The sequence below is a fragment of the Halichoerus grypus genome, chromosome 5 (assembly GCF_964656455.1).
Source record: "Halichoerus grypus chromosome 5, mHalGry1.hap1.1, whole genome shotgun sequence".
In the NCBI taxonomy this organism is placed as follows: domain Eukaryota; kingdom Metazoa; phylum Chordata; class Mammalia; order Carnivora; family Phocidae; genus Halichoerus; species Halichoerus grypus.
This window is the reverse complement of record NC_135716.1, coordinates 133,265,658-133,274,817: the sequence shown is the minus strand read 5'-3', so window position 1 is coordinate 133,274,817 and position 9,160 is coordinate 133,265,658. Positions and strand designations below refer to the sequence as shown.

Sequence of the window (9,160 nt, the reverse complement as noted above, 5' to 3'; positions counted from 1 at the left end):
AGTGAAAAGTTTGGGATCTGAAGCCAGGTCTGCCTGCATTGAATCCAAAGCTCTTAGCTACAAGTGTATCAAAGTAAACAGCATGCACATGACTGTGAGGGCTGGGGCAAGGCCACTATGTAAATGGACATGTTGGCCAGGTGGACAGAGCATGAGGACAAAGGGTGGGAGGTGAGGCCCCCACTAGTCAGCTCAGACGTACAGAGTAGATTCCCAGGGCCCCAGGGCCTCAGGCCTATGGTGGTGGACTAGCCATTTGCACAAGGGATGCTTTAAAAATTTGTTTGTTTTGCCTTAAAGACTCTTTTGTTGTAAAAGATTAAATGAATATATGCATATATATAAAATATCCCTATCTCTCCTACCCTATCTTGCCAGGCTACTGATGTTACCAGTTTTTATGCATTCTGCCAGAGTTTTCTATGCGTTCACAAATATAAGTAATTATGCATATATCCTTGTATTTATAACATAAATGGTATCATACGATGTGCATTATTCTAACATATCCTTTGTTCACTTAACAATAGGTCTCAGAGATCTTTCCATAATGGTATGTATAGCTCTACCTCATTTTTTAACAGTTGCATAATTTTCCATAGTGTGACCATTATATGAATATATCATAATTTACTTAATTCTGTCTATTAAAGATTCGGGATGCCTCCAATTTTTTTTTGTTATTATAAAAAAAACTGCAATGATCCAGAAATGATTTTCAGCTTCTGAAAACTGATGACATGTATCAATCTATTTCACTGATTAATAGGTTTGTAGATCTCCATGATTTGTTACCTCAAGTAGAAGATTGCAGGTTTAACTCTGCACCGGACCCTCCTCTGACAAGCCATCTCTGACTAGCATCCTTTCCTTGAGTTATTCGCTTTTTCCTCCTGTTACCTTTCACTCTGTACACATTTTAATCACTCGCTATTGCTCTGAGATAGAATTATTTACACCCTTGTGCTTTTCCTTCCAGATTGTGAGTTCCTTGAAAGCAGGGGCTGCCTTTTCTTAGTTTCTAGGCCAGCCTCTGGCACATGGTAGGATCCATAGATATTTGAGTGTTTTTTGTATGTCTATGAGTGGTTTTTTGTTTTTGTTTTTGTTCTTTTTGAGTGTCTTTGAGGATGTGATTTGCAGAGGACCAAGGCTGGTGAAACGTTCCTTTCCCAGCCAGGAATTTGAGAGTCACCCCTCGGCCCCATTCTGGGCCCACAGCATCTGGAGCCCAAGCTCTCTCCTCCCTTGACAGCTGGAGGTGCTCCACTCACTGCTAATTACGCTGCCAGCCATTCCCCATGGTCTTGAAAATATTTCTCTGATGATATCAAATCTGAGCTCCTGTGACTGATAAAAGCTTTTGGTTCCACAAGAGTTTGGTTCTTCAGGTATTTTTTCAGCTCAGAATAAATCCGACAGATGAGTTATGTGTCATCCACATGCACTTTATTTAAGATGAGGCTCTGTGATGGAGCTTATTTTTGGGTCTACAGGGGACTCCTGCCCTCAGTGTGGGTTGTGGGCCCTTCCTCTGTGGCCCCACTCCTGGGCTTCTCTCTGACCCAGCTCCAGTGAATGTAATCACCTGTCTCTCCCACTGTATTATCTGTCTCATTCACTATGTCCCCTTAACAGCTGACACTGGGCAGCTGATTTTTCTGAATTAGTCAACAAATCCCAAACTGCTTGTGCAAGAGCCCCACCTCCAAGACAGTTCATGGCTTTGGCAAACTGGGCCAACTGAGGGGAAAGGAGCAAGAGAGCAAGTCTGGCATAGAGCAAGAGTCAGGGAAGGAATGCATGTGGAATTGAGGATGGGAAGGCTGGTGGAAATGGACATGGCAGTCTCCCAAAAGGCTCGTGTACCCACTCATCCATCCACCATTCACTCATCCACCCGCCCATTCTTCCATCCATCCATCTACCATCCACCCACCCATCTATCACCTACCCACCCAGCTACCTACCCATCCATCTACCATCCATCCATCTACCATCCACCCACCCATCTATCATCTACCCATCCAGCTACCTACCCATTCATCCATCATCCATCCACCCACCTACCCATTCACCCATCCATCCATCCATGCATCCATCCACCCATCTACTCATCCATCCAACAACTATTTCTGAACACCTATGAGGCACTAGGAATGATACAGTGTATAACACAGAGTCCCTATCTTCGTGGAGCTGACATTTTAGTATGGACACAAACAAAACTCAGATAAAGTAATGCATAAATACCGTGTCTGGCACTCTATACTATACACTATACACATGAGATGAAACCCAAAGCAGGGCAAGGGTGTGTTCTCGTAGATTGGGCCTAAAGGGAAGGCTTTGAAGAAATACTTCAGCACAGGCCTACTTGAAGTAAGGGAGGAAATCACATGACTCTCTGGGGGAGAGCATGCCCTGTAAGGAGAGATGTACAAGCCCTGAGGCAAGAATTGGCCAGTATCTTGGAGCAGTAGGAGGAGGCCGGTGAGGTGGGAACAAAGGAAGTCAGCAACAGATGATGACAGCTTGAAGAGCTGACTCTCTTCTAGGGCTTTCAAAAAATTTCTTAAGCTCACATTTATTAAGAGCTTATTACATATCAGACTTTGTCTTAAGGACTTTAGATCTATTAACTCATTTATTTCTCACAAAAAAACATCAGTAGGTATTATGATCATCCCTATATTATAAACGAAGAGATGGAGGCACCCAGATTAAATAGCTTGCCCACGCACATGGCTAGTAACTGATGGAACCCAGATTCACACCCCAGGCACACTATGTAACCAGCCACCCTGCTGTCCTTGGATAGAGCCTCCACTTTGGTTAACGGAGCAATAACCGTGCTCCTCCCCCACCTGCTCCTCCCCCACGTGCTCCTCCCCCAGCACTTCAAGGAGCAGCTAGTATTCATTCATTCACTCAACAAAGGGACGTGTGTTTTACACTCGCTGTGTAACACATCAGGGCACCGGGTGCGCAGGACAAACAGGAAGATGATCCAGTTGGGAAGGCAGGAAAGTGAAGAGGCAATGACTGGGTGCTTAGAGCCATGAAGGAGAGAAGCACAGGATGTTATGAGGACACAGAAGAGGACACATACCCATGCTTGAGCGAGTCAGGAGTTGCAGAAGCCTTGCTAGAGAAAGGTGACCTGGGGCCAGGTCATCCCATGCCCCAGGGAACAGGCCATGAAAAGTATTCCCAGCTCTTCTCTCGTGGAGAGAACCTCGTCTGCAGCAAGCCCCACTGCTGACATGCCCTATCAGTACGTAGCATTGCCAACAAATCCACTTTTAACTGTTCACTAATCACTAACCAATATTACTCCCCTTCCCCAAATGTACTGCTTTCCTCCTCCCCTCCTGCCCATCCCCACCCCCAGCTGGGATCTCAAGTGTTGGAGCAGCTAAAAAGTGGCCCCTCTCCACCAAGGAAAGGAGCCCTGGAGAGCGACAAAAGTTTTAATGGATGAATGTCAGGCTTTCATTACTGACTGGGAGAGGATTTCGGATGTGACAGCCTCTTTTGTAAGCCCCCTGAAGTCACAGCATGAGGGCAGCTCATGATGAGGGTGATGAGGGGGCTAGGGAAGGCCATGCCTACTTGTCAAGCTGGTCTTGGAGGGAAGACAAGCAGGCAGGAAGGAACCAGGAGGCCTTGGAAGCACAAGAAAGGAAAAACAACCGCAGGGTCCAGGAGAACCCCCTTGGCCTGGCCAGCCTGGAGGCTCTCCATGCCAACAGTAAATCGTGGGACGCTGCAGCCCACAAACCCTGGCCCTTACTTTCTTCCTCAGAGAGGGGGAAAAGGTAAGGAAGTGGGGAGCTCTTAGAAGACTGTTATAAATTTCAAAGTAAAAAGGAGTTGTTTTTGATGTCTGCCCAGAGATACAGCCAGGTCCCAGGGGGCTGCATTTGTGGTTCCAGTAAAAGGAGCGATGTTGACATGGAATTCTTGGATTGGCCTCATTTCATGAAAAACAAGCTGCCAAACCAAATGGGAAATGGAGTTCAGCAGAGAAGTATGTGCTGACTCCCCCCCCACCAGCCCCCCCCACAACTTGGCTTCCTATGACAATCAGCACACGACTTACATTCTCTAACCAGAGTTCTAGCATCAGGGAATTTTGCTGGCAGGCCCCCTGGTTCACAGGACATGCAGTTTGCTCCTGATGGTCTATTTCTCAGCAGGGTCAGCCTGGGCCCGTGGCCTGTCATTTCTCCAACTTCCTGTTCTTTAATGGAAAAGAGAAAATTCTAGGCAGGGAGATGACTGGAACCAGATCAGCTTCCCTAAGAAGTTGTCCCAGAATCCAGAGATAGCTAAAGAAGTTTCAGACTTGTAGCTCCTACTTAACCATGTCTCAGGCTGGGATATCTGCTACTTTTCAGTCTGCTTCCATGGTTAAGTCAGGTCAGCTTCCTATGCATCCATCATTGGAGATGAAAGATCAATTCCATTCTTACTTTACCAACCTACCAGCTCTGTGACCTTGGACAACTGGCTTAAGCTCTTTATGTTTTGGTTCCTTCAGCTGTCAAATGGAGATAAAAGACCTATATTACAAGGTTCCTCTGAGGATTAAATAAAAGCATGCATATAAAATGCTAAGGCATAGTGTTCATACACATTAAGCACTCAATAAATTGTAGTGGCTATTTTTTTTATTTTTTTTTTATTTTTATTTTCATTCATATCAGTCAGCCAATGTACTTAGCTAAGATTCTTTTGAATATAAAAAGTAAGATGAGGTCGTCGGTGAGCCTGGGTGACTCAGTTGGTTAAGCATCTGCCTTCGGCTCAGGTCATGATCTCAGGGTTCTGGGATGAGCCCTGAGTCTGGCTCCCTGCTCAGTGTGGAGTCTGCTTCTCCCTCTCCCTCTACCCACTCATGCTTCTTTCTCTCATTCTCAAATAAATTACTAAAAAATTTTTTTTAAGTAAGATGAGGACTAAAATCTAGCTCAGGAAAAAGGTAGTGGTGGGAGAGGTAGAGTGATAGGTGCAAATTATAAGGATACAAGTTACCTTATGGAATATGGGGCAGGAGTTAGAGTTGAGTCTCATGTGAATTGGAATCAGGGATTGCAAACGGGGAGCTAAGACTTTGTATTCTCTATCCAAGTGGGTCTCTTAGAACAGTGCTGTCCAGTAGAATTAGCTATGACAATGGAAATGGTCTAGATCTGTGCAGTGCAACTGAGGAACTAAATTTTAAATTACTGATGTTATTTAAATAAATTAATTTAAATTTAAACAAATTAAACCAATCAATTGAATTATTATTTGAAGAGAATTAAAAAGCCCCATAGGGCTACCAAGTTGGACAGCAGACTTTGCTTCTCTCTCTCTCTCTCATGGACATGTGTGCGCCCCACCCCACTTCCTCTGCATCCTCGACACATGGTCAACCATAGTTATTGGATTTACCTCCCAGCCCAGGACCCACTTTGGACGGTCATGCCTCTGCTTTGGGGTTCCAAGTCCTAGGAGAGTAATTTGATTGACTTCACTTACCTTGTCATGCCATGCTGCAATTTAAAGACCACTCTAGAAAACGCTTTGTGGTCAGGGTTCACTGCTGGACCGTGGGGTCATGAAATCATATACTCTCTCCCAAGGGCTGGGGGAAGGGGGGTAGGGATTCCCCCAGGCAGGGCTGTGCGGGGCAGGCGGCTCCGGGAGCCCGTGCCTTTTGTCTGAGGATGGCAGGGATCCAGTGGTTGGCGTCGATGCCTCAGCCCGGCCCAGGAACTGGATAGCTAGGACAGGACGTATGACGATGCCTTTCTGGGCTTCCACGGTGATTCAGGCCCTGTTTGTGAGGAAAGCCCAAAGGTCTTGCATTAACTAGTGAATCTGGGAGGAAGCAGATAAAGAAGGAGCAGCCTCTGCCCAGTGCGCCCTGCTGTTCCACACCCAGGCCTGGGGGTGCTCCTAGTGTGGCTGGATGATGACAAATGACTGAGACTTGAAAACACCAGGTTTGAAAAAGAATGTTTTGTTTCCTCCAGATTCCTGGAGGCCCAGAGACGAAGATTAACACTAGCGAGAGAACAATGGCCGATCTGGGGAACTCCGTGTCATTGTGAACTCTTAGCTTCACCCTGTTGATTGAGCTTGACAAGCCTTCTCGGTCAAGCAACTGACCAGGGCTAGCACCCAGCTGCTATGTCTGGCCTTTGTCTCTAGGCCTTTTAACTGGTTTGTCTGAGTCCTTGAATGCATGGAATCAATGGGTCGTTTAACTTATTAATCAAACATCAGACATTATTAAAGGGACAACGACATGTCCCAAAGTGCGCTTGTCTTTGTAGAAGAATATGATAATAGGATCCTCGGGGAAAACTGGGGGTGATAACCCCCACCCCTCCTGGCTATCCTGAGGAAGAGACTATGATGAGATGCTGGGCAGCACAGAAGTGAGCGGGAGCAGGAGGGGGCTGTGGTTCCTCATGCTTGCCTCCATCCTGCCTGCCCCCCGGCCCAATCCACTCTCCACAGCGCGGCCAGAGTGATTGGGCATGTGGACATGCACCAAGGCTACTCTGCTGCTCAAACCCTCCGACGATCCCCATTGCACTTAGAATAGCATCCCAGCTCTGGCCTGCAAGACCCCCAGCTCGGGGCCTTCCCCACCGCTCTGACCCCATCTTCTGTGGCTCTTCCCCTTGCACTCACCCAACCCAGCCACACAGGCCTCTCACTGCACTTCCACATGAAACTCAGTCTCACCTTAGGATGTCTACACTGATGGGTCCCTCCGCTTCTGGAATGTTCTCCTAGATTTTTTTTTTTTGCATGGCTGGCTCTTCTTATTCACCATGCATCCTCAGGTCTTTCTTGATCATCCAATTCAAAGTATTTCCCCTGTCACTCTTGATCCTACTCACCTGGCTTTATTTTTATCATAGTATTTATCCTTCACTGCCCGACATTCTCTTGGTTGTTGTTGCTTGTTGACTTTCTGTCTTCCCTAATTAAAATAGCCTCTTCAATGTAAGAAGTCATTCAGGTGAGACTTTGCCTTGTTCGCCTTATATGTTTGCAACTTCCGGGACTGCACAAAGCACAGTTTGGTTCTCGGTTATTGTTTGGTGAATAATTGATTGACTTAGTGAGAGGAATTGACTGGCACAGGTTAGCAGTTTTGCAAAGATCCAGGGTTTTATGTTGTGTTTCATTGTACGGTCTTGATGTTAATTTAATTTAATTTTTTAGCAAAACTAAGGGATTAACCTTCTAACTGCCCTGACTGTAGGTTTTGGATCTTTCTGGGCTCTCCATTTCCTCTGATTCCTCTTTCACTAACCTAATGTGGCTATTCAGAAGTGTGCCTAGTTCACCTTTTAAAAATGCTTTGAAAAGACTCATTCTGGATTGAGTGCAAATCCATTGGTAGCCCCAGACACTCTCTTGAACTTTAGCATTTAGATGTGTTGCAGGTTCCTCCAACTGAGTGTCTGAACTGAGATCAGCGTCTTCCATGTTCCTCCTTAAACCCACTCTTTCTCTTTTGTTCTCTGCCTCCAAGAATGGCTCAGTCATTCTTCCAGGGTAATAGCCAGAAATCTGGGCCGAATCCTCAATGTCCACTTCTCCCTCTACCTTCCTATTGAATTAGGTGATTCTACCCTCGGTTATTTGAATCTGTCCAAATCCATCTTCTTGTCTCAATCCCCAGTACCTCTACCACAGTCTAGGCCCCTTTGATGTCTTGCTTCAATTATTGAAACAGCCTCCTTATTGGCCTCCTTGACTGCATTCTCCCACCTCCAATCCATTCTCCAGTCCACAGACACTACCCGTTAAAAAGCAAGTCCCAGCATCTTCCCTTCAGTGGTTCTCCACTGTCCCGGAATGAAAGAAAACCCCTTAATGTGGAATGCTTGGGTGGCTCAGTCGGTTAAGCGTCTGCCTTCAGCTCAGGTCATGATCCCAGGGTCCTGGGATCGAGCCCCACATCGGGCTCCCTGCTCAGCGGGGAGCCTGCTTCTCCCTCTACCTCTGCTGCTCCCCGTGCTTGTGCTCTCTTTCTCTCTGTCAAATAAATAAATAAAAATCTTTAAAACAAACAAACAAAAAAACCCTTAACGTGACCTCTAAGGCCTTGACATTGCTTCCCTCAGCAGCCTCATTTCTTGTAACGTCCCTCCCTCCTCCAACCCCACCTTCTTCCTGTTCCCCAAACTCTGTGTGTCTCTCCTCTTCAGTGCTGGTGTCCATGTTGTTCTCTCTGCCCAGAACATTCTTGTCCTTTTCCTTGCCTGAATGCCTAATAGTCCCTTCAGTCTTGCATACGTGTCAGGACTTCGGGTTCCCAGGTCTGAGATAGGTGCTCCTCCTTAACGTGCCGTCAGTGGTTGCTACTGCTGCTAATATTAATAAAATTAAGAAGAGTATTAGTTAGAATATAAGACACTGCCTGGGGCTCAAACAAGATCAAGGTATATTTCTTTCTCATTTGACTAGACTGGAGGTTAGAGGGCAAGACAGCAGGTCAAGTGTCCTTCTATCGTGCTGTTTCTCCATCCTGAGGGACTTGTTGGCACCGTCCCGGACGACTTCACTGCCACATCTGATATTCCAGCCATCCAGCAGCATGGTGCTTGCTATGGACGGAATATTTGTGTCCCCTCAAATTCATATGTTGAAATCCTAATCCCCGGGGTGATGGTATTTAGAGATGGGTTTTGGGGAGGTAATTAGATCACAAGAGTAGAACCCTCATGGGATTAGTGCCCTCATAAGAAGAAACACAGGAATGCCATGCCTCCCTCCCTCCCTCCCTTCTTTTCTCCCTCTCTCTCTCCCTCTCTCCCTCCCTCTCTCTCTCCCCTTCCTTCCCTCCCTCTCTCCCTCCTTCTCTTTCTCCCTCCCTCCTTCCCTCCCTCCCTTCTTTTCTTCCTCTCTCTCTCCCTCCCTCCCTCTCTCTTTCTCCTTCCTTCCCTCCATCTCTCCCTCCTTCTATCTCTCCCTCCCTCCCTCCCTTCTTTTCTTCCTCTCTCTCTCCCTCCCTCCCTCTCTCTCCTTCCTTCCCTCCCTCTCTCCCTCCTTCTCTCTCTCCCTCTCTCTCTCTCTCCCTCCCTCCCTCTCTCCCCACACACATTGTAAGGATACAATGAGGAGATGGCCAGCAGTCTGTAAA

At 46.7% G+C, this 9,160-nt stretch overlaps 1 long non-coding RNA gene across 1 annotated transcript; it reads right to left on the bottom strand.

Annotated features, from left to right (window-relative positions):
• Window positions 1-3,396: 3,396 nt before the first annotated feature.
• On the bottom strand, window positions 3,397-5,877 carry LOC144381767 (uncharacterized). Its single transcript, XR_013447569.1, has 3 exons — window positions 5,530-5,877; window positions 4,106-4,246; window positions 3,397-3,996 (listed from the first exon to the last, which is right to left on the bottom strand). It is a non-coding gene; the product is annotated as an uncharacterized LOC144381767 (long non-coding RNA).
• Window positions 5,878-9,160: the final 3,283 nt, after the last annotated feature.